The sequence below is a fragment of the Euprymna scolopes genome, chromosome 29, assembly GCF_053919585.1.
Source record: "Euprymna scolopes isolate OS-2025 chromosome 29, ASM5391958v1, whole genome shotgun sequence".
In the NCBI taxonomy this organism is placed as follows: domain Eukaryota; kingdom Metazoa; phylum Mollusca; class Cephalopoda; order Sepiida; family Sepiolidae; genus Euprymna; species Euprymna scolopes.
In genome coordinates, this window is record NC_136510.1 from 91,572,213 (window position 1) to 91,596,375 (window position 24,163).

Consider the following 24,163-nt stretch of genomic DNA (forward strand, 5'->3'; position numbering starts at 1 on the left):
TACTTTTTAAAAATATTTTTATTATTTCAAAATCAATAAGAAAATCGATAGTATTTTGTCGTTCATGTTGTGATAGGATCATTTTTGTTATCGATTATATTAAGGTCAGTTGTGTGTGTTTTTTTTCTAATTTTCTTCCTTTAAACATTGCAATGCTGGGTATGAGGCATGGGGCAGCCAAACTATCTGCCAACATTGCCCTGCTTTTTATTGAAACCAACCGAAAGCTCTTTTTAGCATCCTCGTTGTTCCCTTATGTGCAATTGTCTGGATATCTTTTGCACTTGGTTCACCAAGTATATATCTTAAGTAGGATTCAGGTTCTTCTTCATAAGCCCTGTGGCACCTATAATAACTGGTATGATTGTTATCTCCCTAAGATTCCAATTTCGTTTTATATCATACATGAGACCTTGATATTTGGTCTGTTTCTTCCTTTCAGCTGTCTTTAGACCTCTATCATAAGGGAGACTCACTTCAACCAAGGTTGCAACTTTCCCAGATTTATTCCATATAACTATGTTAGGTTTGACAGCAGCATTTTCAAGGTAGGTGGCTGTATGGATTACATGGTCGTATTGTATGGTATATAAGTCATTTCCAACTATTCTTTCAGATTGATGTTCCCAGAGCCTGTTGCTACACTGTATGTTTAATTTTTTACTTATAGTCCAGTAGAGGTACTTGCAAACTTCATCATGTCTCGCCGTGTAGCAGCCGTCCCCTAAAAGAACCTTGCAATTTGATATCAAATGACTCATATTTTCCAATTCTGTATGGCAGAACCAGTATTTGTTGTCATTACTGATACCTGCCATCGTCTTGAATACATGGGTCATCAATCCCTAATCATTAGCAGCCATTGTAACCCTATCTTGATCGTGCTGGAGAGATCCCCTTTTGAGCCAATCCAAGGAACCTTTTTTGTCTATGTATTCCTGAGAAAGTTCCCCCCAAAAATACTTTTTTTTTTCATTTTCTTTCTTTTAAGATTGTAATGCTGGGTATGGGACAGCCAAACAAGATGCCAACATTGACCTACCTTTTATTGAAACCAACCGAGAGTTCTTTTTAGTATCCTCGTTGTTCCCTTAAGTGCAATTGTCTGGATCTCTTTTGCACTTGGTTCACGAAGAATATTACTTATGTAGGATTCAGGGTCTTCTTCATAAGCCCTGTGACACCTATAATAACTGGTATGATTGATATTTCCTTAAGATTCCAATTTCTTTTCATCTCATACATGAGACATAGATATTTGGCCTGTTTCTCCCTTTCAGCCCTGTTCAGACCTCCATCATTAGGGACACTCACTTCATGCGTGCGTGTATGCCAAGCCAAATGTAAAACAACTACAAAACAGTGACCCACAAGTCGTTACCTTCGATGAATAATATGTCAAATTTAGAAAATATATTTTTCATTCTTTGGGGATCAAATGGGTCAGGTTGCATCAGGAGTGGCGGTTTTCCAATATTATTACGTACTAATTTGGAAGGAAAATGCTGACTCATAACCCGAGGAATCTATAATATAAAGGAGAGTTGCATGCGTCTGTGGGTGTGTATGTCAAACTAGAGAGGAATCGATTATGCGAAAGAGAGAGAGGCGAATCGTAGAAAGATAAAGATATGGCTAGGAAAAAGTAAATAGAAGTTTTAATAAAAATAAGTAACAATTTTTCCTGGGTAACACCAAGTGCCCGTCTAGTAAGAAATACAGGAATAATAGTAAAACCTGTAGTAGACCTCCTCCAGTATTTTTTAATTTTTTTTGTTGGGATATTTGGCACATCAATAACTCGCTTTATTCATGCCAAAGTGTTGGACTTTACTATTCGCTGAATAAGTGATGCGTTTAGAACGATGAGTGTGTGTAAAGGCTGGTGTAACGGGGGATAATTCCGACTGGGTCCGGAAAGGCGTTCAGGAAGGGAAAAGGCGATAAAATAAGGTGGATATTACAAAAAAAAATGTCGAGCAACGATGACATCGATTCATAAACTAGATTAATTAGACATATTGATGATGAATGACTTTCTACAATAATTGATTTTCTCCAGTCTCCCATAATTCCCGATCATTACTGTAGTTCCAAAAGTAAAACCTCCAATTTTTTTTTTTCTTTTACTCAAAAAGTTCAAGAGTTGGGAAGACGGGAGTGGAACTATTAAAACGAGCAACCTTTTTTACATAGTAACTATGAAGCCACTTGACGGACTAACAGAAACGAAATATATGAGATGCTTGTTGATCTTAGTCTTGAAAAGACTAGTGTTATAGCTAGGAGGAAAACAATCAGCAGCAAGAGAGTTCCACAAGCCTGCAGTTCTTCAAAATTAACGGGGACATATAATAACTTATAATGATTGTGATGACATATAATAATGTATAATGATTGTGATGACATATAATAACGTATAATGATTGTGATGACATATGATAACGTATAATGATTGTGATGACATATAATAACGTATAATGATTGTGGTGACAATTCAGATGCGAAGACATTTATATCTATTACATCAAGACGGCGACTGTGACATATCTTGGTGCCTTCATATTATAAATACGGACTGAATGATATATGATGAAACAGTTATTATACACATATAGAGAGGAGGAGATACTTCACTTATGATGGTGTTGGGGAGGACACATAATCTTGGAAGGGTTTACATAAAGTTCGTTACAAGATGATGATGAAACACATTTATCTTTTTGTTGTAAAGAAATACGAGACGAACAGTTACAAACATAAATGGTGATTTCTTTATTTATCTGATCGGCTGGTCGATGACGTCAGGAATTCAAACTTGGATCTACATGGTCTAATGTTCTACCCTTTGCTTCTAAAGGGACTCTCTTCTCGAACTGACTATCTCTCATCAACTGTCGACATTCAACTCTGTCTGATCAACTGACTTCTAACGCCGAAGCCACGGAATCCTATATTGAGAAATCTCCTTTGTTTATGACGTCAGAAGTGTGTTTTTAAACTTGGCTAATTTTCACGTGGGTTTACATATGTTTGTCCAAACACACTTTCGGCAAACAAAAGAATCCTCAATTATCATTCTAACCTATTTTTAACAATATCTTTTTTTAATTTGCATTGTCGATTTTTTAACTGATATATTTAATATCTAGATTTCTAAAGAATGGACAATCGACTCTTTTATGATATAAACAATATTGAACTATTTCTAATAGAATTAACAATAGACTGAATTTCTAACACTCAATTCTCCATTATCTTTAAAACTTGCCTACAGGGTTCGATTCTAACCTTATCCTAATATCATTCTCACTTATCTAGTATGTCTTCTTACTTACATGATAAGGGGACAGCCCTTTCATGTAACTCAATGAGATAATCAACGAATTAACTGATATCACTAAACTAGCAAGTCAAAAAGCTGGATCAAAAGACAAGAGAAAAGAGATCAGACAATTCTGATAAACACATGTTACGTATACAAAAGAGTGAGACTAGCTATATCACATCTGTGAGATAAAGGTTGCAGAAAAGAAAAAGTGGGGTCAATCAGATTAGAGTTATGTTTCAGAAACTTAACAAGTGTAACACGATGAGCAGGTCTCACTTTTTTCATTTATTTTACTTCAGTAAGTTTTAAGAGATCAAGGGAGCTAACTCCTCCTGGAGCTAACATTTGATTCCGTTATGATTTGAATTTATATCCGAAGGCTCTTTTTAGAATAGACGCTGTTCCCTTTATGACTGCTATTTGTATTTTGTTACGCTTGGTTTTCCAGGGATTTCTTCTAAGTATTTTCTGAAGATTCTTTGTTATTAGGCCAGTTGCTCCTATCACAACCAGTATCATGTTTATTTCTTTCAGAGACGATGTCCTTTTTTGTTTATTTCTTTCGGATATAAGGTGTGACGAGCCATGTGTTTCATAAATGTCTTGAGGACGGCAACCAATTTACGTTTGCTTACAGGGAGTTTGTAACTCCTCCTTCGAAGAAGTGGTTAAGGACTCTTACTTCTCTGAATTCTCGGCTGGTACATGAAATCTGCTATGCTGAAAGTGAATATCGAGGCGGCAGGCAGGAAGAAAGACAAACGATTGTAGTCTATCTACAAAAGCTTAATTCTCATAAAATTATGTACAAAATGTTTTTACAATTCTCATTCAGATTTTGTAAGTTCTTTTCAAAGTCTCAACTCTCTTCACAGACAGCAACCGACGGATGGATGAGGTGTGGAGGGGTTACGCCTCTGCTCTACTCTGCGACTCAACTGTACTCTCTACTCACTCTGATCTGAAACTCGCGCTAATTTTCGCCCGACAGTCGTATATATAGTAAGGTATGTGGATGGGTAGTAATTCTCCCCAGCCAATAAGATTTCGCAACGAAATCTCTACGAAATCCTAAGCCCTAGGTCCCTGGGCGGGAACCATTCCCACACCTGAAATTCTCTCACCATTTTCAAGGACAGATGTCAATTCTGACATCCGACCCTGGGTTCATTTAAGGCCAGAAAAGGTTCTAAGTGAAATTTCCTCTCGTCAGCTTTTAGCCGTACAAATATATTTTTCTGGTTTTCAAACAATATCTATTTTGACATGAAATAAAATATGTATATTTATCTTCTCTATCTTTAATCCTTGGGTTATCTGGCGTCACCCGGGAATAAAAAAGCTACCTCAGCGTAGTTCTAACGCTCCTCAATGGGGGATTACGTTACAGTAACCTGGCTATCGATTCTAGTCCCGGCCAGTGTTAACAAACAGTATTCCAGAAAACAATAAAACATACATCAGTCTGTTGGGTTTCTTCTCCTCGTTATCGCTCATTTCTGGTCCCAACAGGCATACCTAAAATTTGGATGCTTTTTTTTTCTGCGCTAGTTTCTTCATTCTTTAAGGATGACGTCTTCATACTAGAGTTCATATAGCTGGGATAATTTCGACGTTTTAGACAGATCAAACAACGCAACACAGGTCGTGTGCATAGAAAATCTAAACTTTAACTCATCGAGTGAAGTTCTTGTTGGTGCTTTCTCACTCGGTCTTTCCATCATTCTTGGCTTTCTTCAATAATTTCCCGTGGCGCTATTTTATGCCGACACTACTTTTTTTTACAAAGGCATCACCACTTATCAATGCCCAGGAACCACTCGATGATAAGGATTAAGAGTGTACAGTAGTCAATTGAACAAGGTAGTAATCGTTAGTAATGGAAATTTTGTAAATTTGTTAACGTAAGTGGAACGGCTCATCAAGAACTTGTTTACGTTGGACTTGAAGACAATCAGCTTTCAGAGGGCCGGGCCGCATCTGTCGCTATCCTGGTTCACGGGAGCATTGTTGTGATGTACTTCTGGCCGTGTTCGTCGCTCCCAGCTCACAGGACCATAGATTCATCCCAGCAGGGCTACATACTTAATTGTCTAGTAGTGGACCCCTCAAGGGTGATCAGACTCTCACTGGTCACTGGAAAATATCTTCTGCTGCTCAGGGCACGCGAAATGTGCATGACCCTAAGTCCGTGTGGCAACATTGTCGATTTCGGCCGTCGCTCTGGCTTCGTGCTGGATCCAGTCTATCTCTTTCATCATCTGGCGTCAGGGCATACCTGAAATAAACTACATCTTCATTTCAGGCCGGCAAACGAGAAAGAAAGGAAACACTCTGGGACATTTTTATATAACGAAACAAAATAATTATTCATAAATCGTTTTACACTTGTTCAGTCGAGTTCTTTGATTCAAGCTTCATGATGCAGGTTGTATACTTAAGTTCCACTAATCAATTTATCAGCTAAGAACAAGAGCCTTTCAACTTAGCTCTTATGAGGGTTTCGCCCTCCCCCCTCTGGCGGGGTGACAGCGATGTGTACGTCTCGATGCCAGTTAGTGAAAAGCACTCTGGACCCTATTCTAAAAAAGACAATCGTTTTTATCAAATCAGAAATTTCTCCTTCCACCTTTTTGGAGTTATTCTTTCTTTTTTCCATTATCTTATTCTTTTCCTTCTCTCGTGAACTCATTGTTTTATTCTTTTCATTTTCTCTTTCTTTTCTCTCTTCTTCGTCTTTCATGACCACATCTCTCCCTAGGTTCAATTTATTTATTTATCTATCCAACTAACTTATCACTTGGCCCGATGGCCTGGCAGTTAAATACAACAGGTGGGCCCAACGACAACACCCCACAGACACCAAAGCAGACCTTTTGAACCCAAGTCATTGTACCTGTCTCACTCAATTAGTAGTTAAAATTCATTTTTTCCCAAATCCAACTAGAAAAACAATCTCTTGTTACATGAATCATATTATCAGATCTTATATTTTCTTTTCTCATTGAAATATTTACTCTTTTCTGGTGGACAGGAATCTCATAAACATCTGTTTTTCCTCTCCCATCTTCTCTTCCTCTATCTGAAAAGCAAGATTATCTGGTGTCGCCAGGGATCTCGTCATACTCCTAGTTCTTTCTATCCACTTTGACCCGCCTCGCTAATTTGATGTAACGTCAGTTTTTATTTACACGCACACAGACAAAAAAAAAGAATGGGAGAGGGGACGGTAGGGGCGGAAGGGGTTCACTTAATATTATAGAGTTTCAGTTTTTATATTATTATTATTATTATTATTATTATTATTATTATTATTATTAGATATGTGACTCGATTAATTTCATTTTGTTCTATTTTCAGACTGGGCATTTTAGCATAATATTAGCTGTTTCACTGGATGCAGATTTTTATAACGATGCCATTTTTGTTGGATGGGAGGGATTCCAATTTCCTTCTAGAAACGCAGGCATGGTGAGGATTGATCGAAGGTTCCATGTTCCCGGAAATTGAATTTCTATGAATAACAGTGATCCAGAACTCTTATATTGGCTATATTATGACCATCGTGTCCAGTCGACTTGCAGCATCTCTCAGGACAGGGTGATCTGGTTCGCTGAATAAATGATGAGGTGATATGGTATGTAGCGACACGCTGGCAGTGTAGTAAGGTAACTATAGTCACGCGGGATATCCCAACAGGATTCGGTGAAAAAAAGCTTGCTGAGAAGAAAAATAAATAAATGAATAAACGTCGATAATGCCGTTTCATTAACGAGATTAATGATTGATTATTAACGACTTTGCAAAATAAGTGATTGTTTTTTGCTCCAGCGCCCTATCATTTATCATATTTGGTATTATTGTAACTCACTAGGTGTTCTCACAAAGGTCATCATCAGCGGTTGCTCACTGACAGTAATCATTGGCGTTTCATGGAGCCCAAGTAACAACGAGTCTTTCCAGATTTTCAGTGCTGGCCACCTCTTTCAATAACCATTACAAATGATTTTATAAATATCGAGTTTAAACGCCATCATTGATTTATTTCACGGGGAGGGGGGCGGAGAATGGACGCAGTATACATTTTCGCGATCTCAGTTCGCAGGTCTCACTTGGTCGTGTTCTGTTTTTTTTTGTGTTATTTCTGCTACATCTTCCATGTTTATAAATAGTGTTCGCAGTTTATGTGAATTGGTTTCCGCATTCAATGATTTTCTTTTAAATTTAAGCTGTTGCCATCATTGTCTTCCATTGTATCTTGTCAGCCGGCCTTTTATTCAATTCTTCATCATTTTTTTTCATTGTGCGATTGTTCCTAGTGCTCCTACAATTATTGGTATTATATTAACTTTCTGTATATTCGATGTACATTTCAATTCTATGTGCATTTGCTTTTATTACCATTATTATTATATTTATTATTATATTTATTATTATTATATTTATTATTATTATATTTATTATTATTATATTTATTATTATTGGCTCACATGGAGCTTTTACACAGATCAGCAAACGATCTGATTGGAGACCTGTGGTGTTCTCTGGAAGCTGAGTGACAACAAGTATATTATTATTTTTTTTTACATGGGGGGCACCACCTATCAAGGCCCGAAGGCCACTCAGGGATGAGGGATATTACGTGTACAGTAATCAATGAGATAGATTGTTCTAATCATTAGTATTGGGGGTTTTGATAGAGTGTCTTACATAAGAGGGTGGTTTGTCAGGAGTTTGTTTCTGTTGGACTTGAACACGTCCAAGTTGTAGTCAGGTGAGAAACAGGCAAGCCGCAGAGAGTTCCACAGGCGTGCGGTTCTAAGAAAGAAGCTTTGCTCATGGAATCTACGTTTGGATTTAGGCACAGATAGAGAGTGGGGAAAAGCCGCGTGTTTATGAGTTCAGATAATATCCAAATATAATTTGGGAAATGTTCAATTTCATGGAATACTTTTTTTTCTCGTTTTAAATAAGAAAAAGTATCGGTTTATAATAGTATTTTTGACAAAGAAGATTCAGGAAAAAGATAAGAAAACAACAATAATAATAATAATATTATTATTATTATTAGTAGTAGTAGTAGTAGTAGTAGTAGTAGTATTATTAGTATTATTATTATTATTATTATTATTATTATTATTATTATTATTATTATTATTATTATTTGCAAGGTGTAGCTGATTGGCTCAGAGAGAGAACCGGAGAGTCATAACTAATATAATATAATATATATATATATATATATATATATATATATATGTGTGTGTGTGTGTGTGTGTGTGTGTGTGTGTGTAGACTTTGAAGTTTTTAACATTTAAAACTATACAAAAAAACATTTTTCATCATTCGTTTGAAAACCATTTAGCCAGTAATGTTTAATATTCAATCACCTGCAATCACTGCATTAACTTACTCCCTCGAATTCACTATAGTACCAATAATAATTTATTTTTAGGGATCATCAGTTGTTTAGCATGAAACACTTTTTCAGGGATTTCAAAAACAAAACAGTATATTACATCATGGTTCCCCAGCAGTGTTGATCAAACACCACGTCCCTTAATCTTAAGAAGAAGACACGTTACAAATATTAGATCTAGTTTCCTATTCTTCATTACTTTATCTAACCTATTTATGTCATAAGAATAAATTTCTTACCCGTGAGATTCATCTGTTTTCAAATTCAAAATGGATATATTATACATAGTGGTCAAGGTCCGGTATGGGCCTGTGTTAAAAGCACACAGATGTCTTAGCGTCATACTGTGCTTCACGCAGAAAAATCAACGTCGTGCCACCTGCCACGCAGACGGGGCTCTGATAAACGACGAGTGAATTGCGCCATATAACCGGCCAAGGTTCTTTTAACCAAAGGCTAAGGGTGATGTAACCCTGACAGCAACCTCAATAAGGAGCTTAGGCCCTGTCAATTGCAACATACATGACGCTCCGGCGTGTAGAATATGCTCTCGTGCCCAGCAACCTAAGTCTCAGTCATGGATCAAATGGCATGATGGGTGGAAAGGGTTCCGTAAGCCGTGGTGAAGGCAAACTCTCTAGGAGAAGGAAACCCTGATAAAAAAACCCTGCGGCGACTGCTGCATCCAATGATGTTGACTTGCTCTTCCTTTTGGTTCAATGTGGAAGTTTTTCAGAGAGTGGGATTGTCTCAGTGCAAAGTCTTTCCTCACTATAAAAAGCTTCAATGTACCTGAATTACTTGATATGTAATGGAATACACATTTTGCAATCAGTGTATATCTCCATAACAAAAAGGCTGGCTGTAGCCGAAAACGGCAAACGGACACCCAATGAGAGCTGATGCGGATATGGGCGTCAATAGAAATAAAGGCTCTGGAACATCCAAGGTCTGGTCCGGCAGGTGTTCAAGGCACCACAGCCTGGGCGCGGTCATCAGCCGATGTGCAGGACTGTAGAAGGTTGATAGAAATGACCGCCCAGCACGTGCTGTAGTGGCGCTCATGTCTGCCTCATTTGAGCCAGAGATGTATTATTAAGTAATGGCAATACTCGAGAAGGAATTCGCCGCCATCATATATACATACATATATATCCATATATTCATACATATACATATATATATATACATATACATACATATACATATACACATATATATGTATATATTTACACATATATATTCATATATATGTATATTTAAATAAGGGGGTGGTCACCAACAATGTGTATTTTTTAACATTATTTTATTATTCTGTGTTTTGGTTTTTCATTGAAAATTATGTTTAGATCATTGTAATAATGTTTTTAAATCATTGAAATCGTTTTTAACGCGTTTCAGACGTTCTCTGAAGCGTCCTCTTCAGAAAGTATTTAAAATGTTTAGAATATATCCAAGATGTGTTAAAAATGTAAAAGAACATTTTCATAGCTCATTTGAAATGTTTCCGAGAGGTGGAAACATGTGTAAATGATTCTACTTTTCATTCGTATGTTCAATTTTTATTACTGGTTCATTGGGTTGGACTGTGGTCACTTCTGTCTTATGTTTCTCTCTCTCTCTCTCTCTCTCTTTCTCTCTCTCTCTCTGCTTGTGTTTCTATTTATCTTTCTTTGTTTTCTCTCATTTTTTTCCTTTTTACACTTACTTTAGTGGGAGTGAGGGGGTCATTGGTATTTGGTCAACTGGGTGTATAGGTAGGATGTGTGTGTGGGTGTTTGTGTGTGAGTGTGTGTGTGTGTTTTCTTTTATTGGTTTGAAGAATGTATGTTCTGTTTTATAGTATTATAAAGTTATTATGGTCCCTAGGAAGGTAACTGTGATCCAAGGTCGTTACTAATGTGTGTATAGTAGAAGGGGAACAGCTCCTCTGAAATAAGGGTAGGAGTGTTTTCATTCAATTTTGATATTTATATTTTGGATTCTTAGATTTTAGTATTGTGATTTTTCGTTTCAGTCTTAGACTGTTCGGGTATTCTTAATATTATGTTTGTTTAGATAAAGAGTTGTATTTATAAATATACGTAGGGGATTTTTTAATGTTTCTATTTATTTTTCTGCCCAGGATCGGTTCTTATGCATATATATGCATATACAGGGTGTCCATAAAGTCCGTGTTCACTTTAAAAAATTATAACTTTATTTGTATTTGCAATAGAAATAATCTGTAAAATGGATTTGAAAGAAGTAAATCTATATTTTTTAAGCTTTTATTGAAATTCTATTAAACTTTCCACATGCCCTCCATCATTAGCAATACAAAGGGTAATACGATTTTGTAGTTCACGAAAAACATTTGCTAAATGATTTATACTAATGCCTGAAATCATATTAGTTATTCTAGCTTTCAAATCTTCCAATGAGCTAGGTTTGGTTGTATACACACTTGTTTTCACATGTCCCCATAAAAAATCTAATGGAGTCAAATCTGGCGAACGTGGAGGCCAATGGAATGGTCCACCCTTTCCGATCCATCTGTTAGAAAATTCCTGATTTAGAAACTGACTAACACGCCGAGCAAAGTGACAAGAAGCTCCATGTTGTTGAAACACTGTATCATCTTTCATTTTTAATTGTTCAAGTTGCGGAATAAAGTAATTCTGCAACCTATCTAAGTAGCTGTCACTGTTAATAACACGATCTTCAAAAAAATATGGCGCTATGATTCGATCTATTCCCAAAGCACACCACACATTAAATTTAAGAGAGCCCCATTCATGTTCAACAATTTCATTTGGGTTTTCAGTTCCCCAAATTCGGCAATTATGCCTGTTGACCTTGCCACTAATGTGAAATGTTGCTTCATCAGAAAACAGTAAATTACTCACGAATGCATCATCATTGCAAAGTTTTTCATTGAACTGGTGACAGAAAGTTAGCCGTGCATAATAATCCTCTTCTAACAACTGTTGATGTAATTGAATTTTGTAAGCTTTCATATGAAGTTTTGCCAGCAGAATCTCATGCACTTTGCTTCAATGATGACCGTCTTACAGACTTTCTTGGACTTGCAGTAAAGGATTCTTCTATGGAAGCAACACTTTCGTCACTGACACATGGCCTTCCAGACCGTGGTTTATCATGGACAGAGCCTGTCTCTTTAAATTTTTTCATCCATTTAACAATGGTGTTCCTATAAGACGCTTTTTTATTGTATTCAATTCTAAACTTTCTTTGTACAACAATAGTAGATTTCAATTCAGTCAACCAAAGGGCACAGTTTACTTTTTCCTCAATTGAAGTCATGGAATACAATTGATTCTGAAAAACAAAAGAAAATATTTTTTACTTATTTTTTTACTTATCTAAAAATTGGTACGAATTTTGTGGTGAAAAATTATTCAATAACTATACTTAAAACTACAGACATGAAACTTTATAACATTTTTTACAGATTATTTCTATCGCAAATATAAATAAAGTTATAATTTTTTTAAGATGCACATGAACTTTATGGACACCTGTATATAGACATAAATATACATATACATATATATATAAATATATATATACATATACATATATACATACACATGCACATATGTATATATAAATATGTATATATACATTTACATATATACATACACATGTACATATGTATATATAAATATGTATATATATACATTTACATATATATACATATGTATACATATGTATATGTACACACACACACACACACACACACACACATATATATATATATATATATATATATATATAAAGGAAACACCCAAAATGAAAACAACTTAGAAATTAGAGGCCAAGAAAGCATTAGGTGAACCTACCGTATCAGCAAAAAAAAAAGATGATGTTTCATAATGATGCTGGAGAGACTTCTACAAAAGAAGCTGTAGAAGCAACAGCTCCAATTAGTTTAGATGATATAAACTTTTAAATAAATTTATTTGGGGCGTTTATATATTGTATATCTTTGTAAAGTAAAAAAGAAAAGAATAACAATTATTAGTGTTACAATGTAATTCGGATATAAGAGACTTCTATTCGCTACATCTGTCTTATACCTAGGTTGCAATGTATATATATATATATATATATATGAGGCTCCGTGTTTTGACAAGCTTATGGGTTTGACCTTTACTCCTGATCTGAAATGGAACACGTACATCAAGTATGTTGCCAGGGTCGCTGGAAAGATGGTGGGATCCTTCTACCGCTCCAGAAGATATCTCACTACTGATGCAATTCTCTATCTATATAAAAGCCAAGTACGTCCAAGGATGGAATACTGTTGCCATATCTGGGCAGGAGCTGCTTAAAACAGCCTATCCTGCCTTGACAGAGTACAAAATAGACTTCGTGGCTTAGTGGGGGATGCCCTTTTCTCTACCCTGCAACCTCTCTCCCACAGAAGAGACGTTGCGAGCCTATCCTTGTTTTATCGTTATTTCCATGGCAGGTGCTGGTCTGAACTCCAAACTCTGGTCCCCCCCTCGCCAATCTTTCACGATAAACACCCGTCTAGCTGAATCCATTGTCAAAAGTTTCCCCCACTCTTTATCTGTGCCTAAATCAAAACGCGGATTCCATGAACAAAACTTCTTTCTTAAAACTGAACGCCTGTGGAACTCTGTTCCGTCTGCCTGCTTCCCACCGGACTACAAATGGGATGTGTTCAAGTCCAACGTTTACAAATTCCTAATGAACCGCCCCCTTAATTAAACACTTCATCAAATCTTCACACTAACGTAATGTACTTGCAATAACCCTTATCCCTGAGTGGCTTCCGGGCCTTGATAAGTGGTGATAACTGTATAAAAAACATATATATAAACCCATGATCTAGTTTGGTACCGGAGGAAATTGATTTTATTTCCGTTTTCCTTATAATCGGGTCTCTTTTATTCGGGTTACACTTTATATTAATTATAAATTTGAAGTTGGTTATTTCGCATTTTGAAGTTGATTCTTCCATTTTGAAGTTGAGTATTTCTCATTGTGAAGTTAATTTTTTTTTACTTGAAAATACGTTCATTCTGAACTTGAAATAGTATAGTTTAATTCACACAAGCAACTAATTTTTTGAAACGTTTTAATAACCCTGCGTGAATGATAAATGTTTAAAGTTGAGAAAGCTGACAAAGGTGGCCATGGGACTGGCCGACGTGATAAAATACCTCCGCTATCAACACACATCAAAACGTGTGAACACGAAAACCCTAAACCTTGGTTGATAAGACGGTTGCAATGAACCTTATCGCCACGGGAGATACCGTCTTTGTCGAGAACTTAGGGCGTTTCGTTTTGTCGCACACTAATATTCCACAACACAAATCAACCAATAACGTGCGTCATCCTTAACCCCCATGAGCTTTGCTCTATTTATGTTTCCGGCAACCTCTGCATGCAAGAAAAACGTCCGACTGACACTTATCAACACCTCTAGATAAGTATAGCCATCTGCATGGTTCTCAAATTAGCAAGTTGTGCGGGAAATGTATCCCGATACTTCTGTCGATATCACCACTACTCTAGAAAAACTGAGATGACATTATCTTCTTTTTTTTTTTTACTCTTATTCAGCTCAAAAAGGCACAGTGCCACTTGGACGTAAATGGCTACTATTTCGGACATTTACGGGGAACACTATGTAAGGGAGTTGAGGATCATACTGTCTATTCACATAACAGTTAAACTTCTGTATGTCAGTACAGTCAGGAAAGCAAGCAATCAGCGGGGAGGGGATTTCAAAATCTAGCAATTCGAGAGAGGAAACTATAAGCTATGGAAAAAAACGTCACAGAAGAATTTTGAACTTAAATAGATTCTTAAATTTTGATGATATCGTTCTGTGATTCTAACACAATCTGGCCAAGATATTGGGAAATTGTTTTAAAACAAATGAAATATAATATCTTTTAAATTTTGTCCATTTTCAGATTCGTATATTTGTGCTCTTTTCAAAACATTATTCATGAAAGATTGCAGAATCTCTGGATTGCGATTAAACTCCCTTATTTCATTCCTGATGTTTTCCTTCAATTCTTGCAGATGGACTCTTTTATTAAGATATCCCCACAAGAAAAGTCGGGGCTAGTAAAGTCTGGGGCACGTGGTGGCCATTTGAAAATGCCGTCAAAATAGAGAAAAAAAATAATCATTAATGATAAAATGACAATGCTTTCCGACCATTCAGTGACTTTTTGGACACACTCTATTCGATTAGAAGCTGTCCTGCAAACTAAGTAGCTCTACAATGTTTATACATGTGGTGAGATTTTGCTGCTTGACGCGTGGATCGAGGCTATTTACGTCGATGACCACAAGTACTACGAGTTCGTTAGAACACACCCCTATTAGAATATTTGTAAAATAGGCACAGGAATGCAATATTGCGGCGATAAGGCCGAGGTTGCAGTTTGTTTGACAGTGCGGAACGAATTCGGTTGGAGAGTCCTTTCTTGAGCCTGTCTAAGAGCGAGAGACTAGCGGTAAATTCGCTTACACAGATATAGCTACAATACTACAGGCATTGGACAATGGTGGCTTTGTAAATATATAATATACTCTCAGTTTTCTAGCACGGTAGAGAGATCCCATCTTATTTGAAGCAACTTTGTCTTTAATATATTTGTCCCAGTTCATGTTGACTGTGAATATTAAGCCTAGGATATATCTAAACCGGTTTCTATCAAGTGACATATGTATTACAAACTGATTTTATGAATTAAGTAAAACCGAGTTTTAACTATGTTTTCCAATTCTGTACAAAAGTATATTTTGATTGGATCAGTTTGTCACTTAGAGTACCATTATTGATAACATGGTTATATTTGTAACATTTCGACCAATCTAATCTCCGGTCTTTTTTTAGGTTCAGCTTTCCTAACTTGTTAACCTAGTTTTTAAATGGAAATTGTTTCCAAGCATGAAACCAATCTCCTATCTTTATACCATAAACGCTCTGATCCCCATTTGGCATCAATTGAAATGGATGGTTCTCGTCTAGGGGAAGCTCAATATTTTGATAAGCTTCTGGGCTTGACCTTTACTCCTGACCTAAAATGGAACACGTACATCAAGTTTGTGTCCAAGGTCGCTGGAAAAATGGTAGGATCCTTCTACCGCTCTAAAAGATATCTCACTACTGATGCAATTCTCTATCTGTATAAAAGCCAAGTACGTCCAAGGATGGAGTACTGCTGCCACATCTGTGCAGGAGCTGCTAAAAACAGCCTATCCTGCCTTGACAGAGTACAAAATAGGCTTCGTGGCCTAGTGGGTGATGCCCTTTTCTCTTCCCTGCAACCTCTCTCCCACAGGAGAGACGTGACGAGCCTGTCTTTGTTTTATCGTTACTACCATGGTAGGTACTCGTCTGAGCTCCAATCTCTGTTCCCCCCTCGCCAATCTTTCACAATAAACACCCGTCTAGCTGAAATCACTGTCAAAAATTTCCCCACTCCTAATCTATGCCAAAATCAATATGTATATTCCATGAACAAAGCTTCTTTCTCAGAAGTGCACGCCTGTGGAACTCTGTTCCGGTTGCCTGTTTCCCACCTGACTACAATCTGGATGTCTTCAAATCTAATGTAAACAAATTTCTGATGAACCGCCCCCTTAAATAAGACACTTTATCAAATCTCCAATACTAACGTACTGTACACGCAATAACCCTTATCCTCGAGTGGCTTCCGGGCCGTGATAAGTGGTGACTACCTTGTAAAAAAAAAAATTTAGTGTAAGGCGGTAAAATCGAAAAATGATAATTTCAAAGACAGAGGATGCCTTTGAACTTTAGTCTTGCAAAGATCAACGTTGGTGTGTTGAGAAAATAGAAGAGAGATCCTTGAACGTGCAGTTTCTGGAAAGAAGCGATTGGAACAATATAAAGCTGAACAATTTTTCTTTTTTGAGCTTATATAGCAATTTTATTAGAATGATTTTCTTATGCATGCAAAATTGTTGCTTAATTGTGTTTAAAAAACGCGCAATAGTAATGAGTATTATTTTTAAAAAAAAGCCTTCGCACATTGTAAATTATATGGGACTGTCGCTAGACGTCACATCAGCATTATGTTATGTTACCTAGCATTTCCTCTACTCTTCTGATGAGAAGCATTTGGTTTCAAAATACCATGGCATAAAGCGTTCTTTTTTTGCCAAAATACCCCAATTGATTTATACGCCTATTAAACAAATGAATAAATAAATATATTAGGTTGACACAAAAACAATATAGTTTTCTCGTATATGTTACTTCTATATATGATTTCTGAATTAATTTATATATATATATAGTCATGTTATATATTATTTTGAAGCGTGTTTCTCGCTCTAACGTATCGGTTTATTCGTTACCGTTCTATATCTCTTCATTTTTTTTTTGTCAAGCTTTTCGACAGCACGGACAAAATTCAAATCCGCACGATTTTCTTGTCCCAGTAGGCCGAAAAGCTGCTGAGACAGCTCGTGATATCAATGATGAATAACGTTTGTCCGGTCTCATCTATCACAGCTTTTTGAATCCGGACGAAACAATTTCGGGCGGAGAAGTACTGCCGGCAAATTGACAAAATGCATCAGAAGCTCAAACGTATGTGGCCGAGATTCATCAATATGAAGGGACTAATTCTTCTCCATGACAACGCTCGCCCGCATGTTGCTCAACTGACCCTGCAGAAGCTGAACGAATTGAGCTACGAGACTCTGTCTCATCCACCATATTCACCAGACCTCTCGCTTACCGATCATCACTTTTTCAAGCATCTCTACAACTTCCTGCGCGAAAATTTCTTCCTAAGCCGAGATGGGTCCTGGATATGTCCTTAGACTATATCCAGTGGTGATGTCCCGGCTTGCGGGCTTTGGGGAGTGTGGAGCCACCCTTTAATTGTCATTGCTCCCAGGCCCACTCTGACCCGGATTTGTAGTGTATGTTAGGGTCCCAACTCTGGGTTAAATAGAAACCGACTTGAAAACAACAAATATATTCTTTAAAAAATTTTTTTCTCAAAAATCTTTGGATTCGGCATTAAATAACCTGAAAAGGGTTGATATGCCGTAAAACAAAAACAACCAACCATAATCTGAGATGATTCCGAATCGGCATTCAATGATTTCATCGGTTCCAGAGCTCCGGATTTCTAAGCTAATGGGTTGAATAAAATTGTTTTTCGCAGGGAAGCGTATATTGATTCTAATGGTTCTTATTTCGATTAATAAAGTTTATTATGAAAGGACTTATCATCTTTTGAAGTTGATCGTCAAAAAACGTCATTATTTTTGCAGCATCCTAATATATTACTATATAGTATTTATATCTTCATTTTTTCTCTTTACTATATATATATATATATATATATATATATATATATATATATGTCTTTACATAAGCAGTAGTTTGTTGCTACACAGTCATGAGCATGTTTCGGTCTTCTAGTATTTACCAACTAGAGACCTCATCAGGCAACAACCTTTATTTCCGAAAACCGGAAATAAAGGTTGTTGCCTGATGAGGTCTCTAGTTAGTAAATACTAGTAGACCGAAACATGCTCATGACTGTGTAGCAACAAACTACTGCTTATGTAAAGACAAATGTAACTTGCTCTACTTCTATATAGAGCACTCTCGTATGAACCTCGCTATATTTCACTGGTTAACCTACCTTTGGAAAATAGCAACCTCAAATTATATATATATATATATATATATATATATATATATATATATATATAGTCGCTGGAACTAATATCTACTACTACAGTAGATCGTCGCTTCTGGTTAGCATTTGTTCTAGACGCGATAAATTCTCTGGATTAAGTCGGCCGAACCGCTCCAGGATGAAAACCGAAACAAGTATTTCGTCCTAGTCTCGTATTTGAGAATCATGAGGAACTAGTTAAATAAGAATCAATTATGGTACCTATTGTATTTATTAATTAATTTCAGTGTGTGTACAGTCGGTTTCCACTCATATCTGTCGTAAAGCTCGGTGCCATCAGTAAATATACCCATCTCGGACACAATTTTATCAGCGATGCCATTCATGGACACCGGGAATAATAAAGACCAAAGAGTCGATCACTGAGGCACATCTGCATATGATGTTGTTTAGATGTGACGTTGGGCTAGAAGCTGCAGCAGCTATATGAAAATGACCGAACCAGTGTACGATATGACGTCACAGAAGAGATAAAAAAGGACACACTTGTTTAAGGAGGCAGTGTTCGGGGGAGTGGTGTTTGAGGCGTGGCTGATGTTCAGAGAAAGCACGTATTCAGAACGTAGAGGATTCGAGACGTGTCTGAGACCGGAGAGAGCGGGAAATCACGCAAACGAAAGCATCAAATGTCTATTTTTATACATATTGGAACATCGCTTTTACAGTGCTCGATTTGTTTGTTAGTTTACAAACAAAGAGCTTCGCGAGACAGAAACTCTTAGTGGCCGCTGTTGACTAGTACTAAACAAGGGGAGGTGCATTGTTTTGTAAAATTAAATAATGGTCACACATTATCGATCTTGTCTCATTTCGAAGCCTCGTGAGGAGATAGTTAAACAAATATCGCCTACGGTACCAGCGTGGGTTAAATATGTACAACTAATTGAATAAATACTTGTTCATCAAATTTGTCTTAAAATAATCATAGATCCTTGATTCTCATTTAAATGTTTTTCGTGTTTGGCGCCAAGAAATTGCATCTCATCGCAGATTGCTCCGCAGTTTAAAAAGAATTTTTGACCGAAATTCACTGCGGTGAGAAAAGGAAAATACAAAAAAACAAAAGCAAAAAAAAAAATAAATAAATAAAACAAGCTTGAACTTTAATTAATTGCACGATTGTAGTTCATTCTCTATCGCTCATTTCAGAACCTTCAATTTCCTTACTGCTAATTATAACCTTTGCAAATTTAATAATTAACAAATGAATATTTCTTATGCTGTTTACGTTTTATTGGTCATATTATTATTATTATTATTATTATTATTATTATTATTATTATTATTATTATTATTATTATTCAATACGTAATGACTGCTTCCCAAACATTGCAATCTTCGAAATCCTGGCGTCCATATTGGAAGAATACATACGTGCCAATCGGAGTAATTACAAAATTGATGCTGCGAAATATAATTCAATCTAATGATGGAAATTAGAATATTTTTCTTATTCATACAAATGTATTGCTTAATTGTGTTTTGAAACGCTCGAGTAACAATGAATATATTTTTCTACTGCCGCATTCCACAATAGTAAATTAGGAAGCTTTTGCACAATGTAAAACTTATGTCATTAGTAGTGATATCTATCTATCTATCTATCTATCATATTCAACGAAACTTTGTCTCTGTATGTGTGTAAGTTCGTTCCCTATTGACTCGGAAACGGCTGGACCGATTTTTCTTAATTTTACACGAGGATACTTGATGTATCTGGGAGTGTTCTTTCGTATGTTTTCTATCGGAATGCGTCTAAGTAGTATCGCAAATCAATGATCGAATAAATCCGATTACAGAAGAAAGTTTGATTTTGACCAAATTTAACACCTTTCTACAAGCTAACCTCGCAAGTGCATTTGAAAAGTTTTATCGCCGAGCAAACAAGCACTGTAGATTCCTTTAAAAGCCAGAGACTCGTATGAAACAAATGTGTGTTTGTAGAGCACAATTGAACCACGATTCTTGATTTTTGTACGATTTACTTTAGGTCAAGTGATTATGTAAAAATAATTACATAAAATCAACAATTAGTTCTTGATTAGCCAAGGGCGTGTTCAAAATGAATGTTGAGGTGTACAGCACAAGTGAACCATAATACTTGACTTTTGGATTTACAATTTAAGTAGAGCTTTTATTTACAGATAATTTTATAAAAGCAACTGTTGATACTCTACAGTAAAAGACTACAATGTATTATAAACTAAGTCACTGCAGCGAGCATATGAACCAACCACTTGATACATTGCGACAGGAATGGTCCCTTACTAGAGTGAGCATTAATAGATGTGATTACAAATTGTTGATTCTACTGATTTCGACATTAAAAGTATGGGAGGGTTGAACATTTGTTGGTCTCATTTAATTCCGGACAATATCATCCTGTGTTAGATTGGCAGGCGACTCCGAGAAGAGTAGTATTCGATGGCTTGCCTACACTAAAATTGATTTCATTTGAATTATGCAGGACTTTCATCATCTTCTATTGGAATGAATAATTTGACCCTGAAGCATGTGAGAGGATATCGATCAAATGATTTGAGACAATAGTCAATGGGAAATATTAAGCAATTTAGGGGAAAAGAATGTTTATATAAATCGTCACAAACACAAAAGCGGCCAGTCGATCAGAGAGAGATAGATAGATAGATATATAGAGAGAGAGCAAACTTGACACGTCTTCATCGCCAATATCTACACCAACTCCACGTGCCTTCACTAATGTAAACAAACCACTGATAACTAAAAATGCAAAACTGTTTGTGGGTGTGAACTAGAAACAATATATAATTTTATTGATCAGCTGTGTTGTTTTTTACTTGCTGTCAATGTGTATATATCGCGTACCAGGGAAAAATTAGATTTAACAATTTTATAGACAGAAAACCGCATTTTGAACAGCCGGTCGAAGCGATTATGAACAAATTATACCTCATTTCATTGGCCTTTTTAATTTTGACTTTTAATTAAAATATTCTAGTGTTCACGTCAATTAAAAAAAAAAACTTCAAATTGAGGAGGCAAAAAGAAAGTCCGCACAATGGAAAATTGTTATTAAAATGTAACTTTAGGACATTAATGCAACACCAATACAACAGGAACACAATGAACTAGTTGATATTTAGTAGCATAGCCCTTCTGCAATTTGACAGCTTGCAATCGTTTGGGAATTCCTCGAATTAGACTGCAGCAATACTCCGGGAAACGGGCACCAACTTTTCTTTAATTTTGGTCCGAAGTTCTACCAAATTTGAAATTTTATCATTGCATAGCTCGTGCTTGATGTAATGCCATACGTTTTCGATAAGATTGAGATCTGGTGATTGAGCAGGCCAATCCAAACACGGAATATCATGCTCTTCCAGGAACGTCTTGACATTGCCAGCTGTGTGAATGGGAGCATTATCCTGCATGACGATGGGATTATCATCCAAATTCCGACCAAAGTCCGAAAGAACATGCTCAGTGAACATATTAATGTACTTGGTCGAATTAATTCGACCCTGCAAGTGAACTATAACACCCTGGACCATTGGTATTAATAACGCCCCATACCAAAACTGAACCTCCACCACCTTGCACTATTGAAACAGCACCTAGGATTAAATTCTTCGTCTTTCCTCCGACCAACGTACTGCCTACAATCACTGCCCAGCTTATGGAACTTGCTTTAATCGCTAAAAAGCACTTTTGACCAATATGAAGAGTCATGATCTTCATTGTATCTAACGAAGTCCAGACGGCGCTTCCTGTTCTTTACAGAAACCATTGGCTTGCCTCTTGTAACATATCCTCGAAAATTAAATTCCTTTAATCTGTTCTTGACAGTAGAAAGAGAGCACTGTTGTTATATTGTCAGAGTCGCTTCAAATCTGTTTCTTAGACGGCGGATCTTGACAGCATTATCTTCCCTGATAGAAGTAACTCTAGTACGACTAGATTTAAGGGCATCACGAACACTGCAGGTGCTTTGGTGCTTTTGCACAGTTTTTCGTACCGTTTTCTCATCAGATTTCAATCTGACGCCGATGTCACGATTGAATAAGCCAGAAAGGTGGAGATGAATAAGCTCCTGGCGATAACTAAGGGAATGTCGTGGCATATGGACTAAATGTTACGTTGTATAACCTGGAATAACAGCAATTACGATTAGAGATGCTTTGTTGCCTGTTGGTGGATACTTTAAACTGATTCAGGGGCGATAATTTAACCTGATTTTAAGCGAATTTGTTGTCGCGGTCTTTCTTTTTACCTCCTAAAAATTAAGTATTTTTTTTAAATTGACGTGAACACTAGAATATTTCAATTAAAAGTCCAATATGAACAGGCAAAATTATAGAAGAATTAAAGGCGAATCAAATGAGGTGTTTGTTGTTTAAACAGTTACATATAATTTAGCGTAAATTTGTAGTTTTTGAAAAAATTATAAGTGTGGACTTTATTTTTGCACTGTATATACGTATATAACTTCATCTATATATTCTAATATGTATTTATACATATACACGTATGTATGTCTTTATATTAATATATATATATATGTATATACATATCTTTATATATTCTCTCTCCCCCCCCTCTCTCTCTCTCTCTCTCTATATATATATATATATATATATATATATATATATATATATATATAAAGAAAAAATATCGTAACTTAAAAATAAAATTTTTCTTTTAAAAAATATACTTAGACATACACACAAAAATATTATGATTTAATGATAAAGCCCTATAATACAAAAACATAAAAAATATTTTAGAATAATAATATTAATTATGTATTTTGGAATATTCATAGATAAAAAAGAATGCAAAAATACAACGATTTCATCATACCATTTTTCAAACAGTTCATTATACATAGACAAAATATAGGTATAATAATAATTTAGTACATTTTGCCTTTCCAAAAAACATGCTACGAAGACATTCAATAAAAAGTAAATTAAGAATATAAATCTCGTTCCTTGAAGAACTCGTGACGCATGACTTTAGAAGGAAACAAAAGTATCGGTTACCAATGTATGTATTGTGGACTATTATTCTCATCTTCTTTAGTTGTTGCTTCACGACGTTTCAGCCTACCATTCCTCTGGCCTTCCTCAGGTGGTAAGATGAGGATAGTAGTCTGCAATAAATAAATTGATGAATAATACTCATCTCAATAATGAATTCCAACTAAATGATATATATATATATATATATATATATATATATATATATATATATATATATATATATATATACCATTCAGTACTGAACCGGCCGTGGAAGATCAGATGATAAATAAACGTGGATTTATAAGACTAAAAAAAAATCCAACCTTGATCGTCCTCGGGGCTCGTAGCGCAGTGAATAGAGGCGTTGAATCTCTACGGTTCTAGGTGAGAATTGTCTGAAGATAGCGGCTTCAATCCTACCCAAAACCGGCCAAAACGAAGTGAGACGACAACAACTATTGATGGCAGTAATTGCCGAGAATGCAATTAGGAGATTCGTAGTTTCCATCCCGTCGAGGTTACCACCTGACGAAGGCCAGAGGCATAGTTGGCCGCAACGTCGTGAAACAACAACTAAGAAAGATTAGGATAATAGTCCACAGTAAATAAATAGATAAATAATACCTATCTCAATAATAAATTCCGATTGAAATAATATATA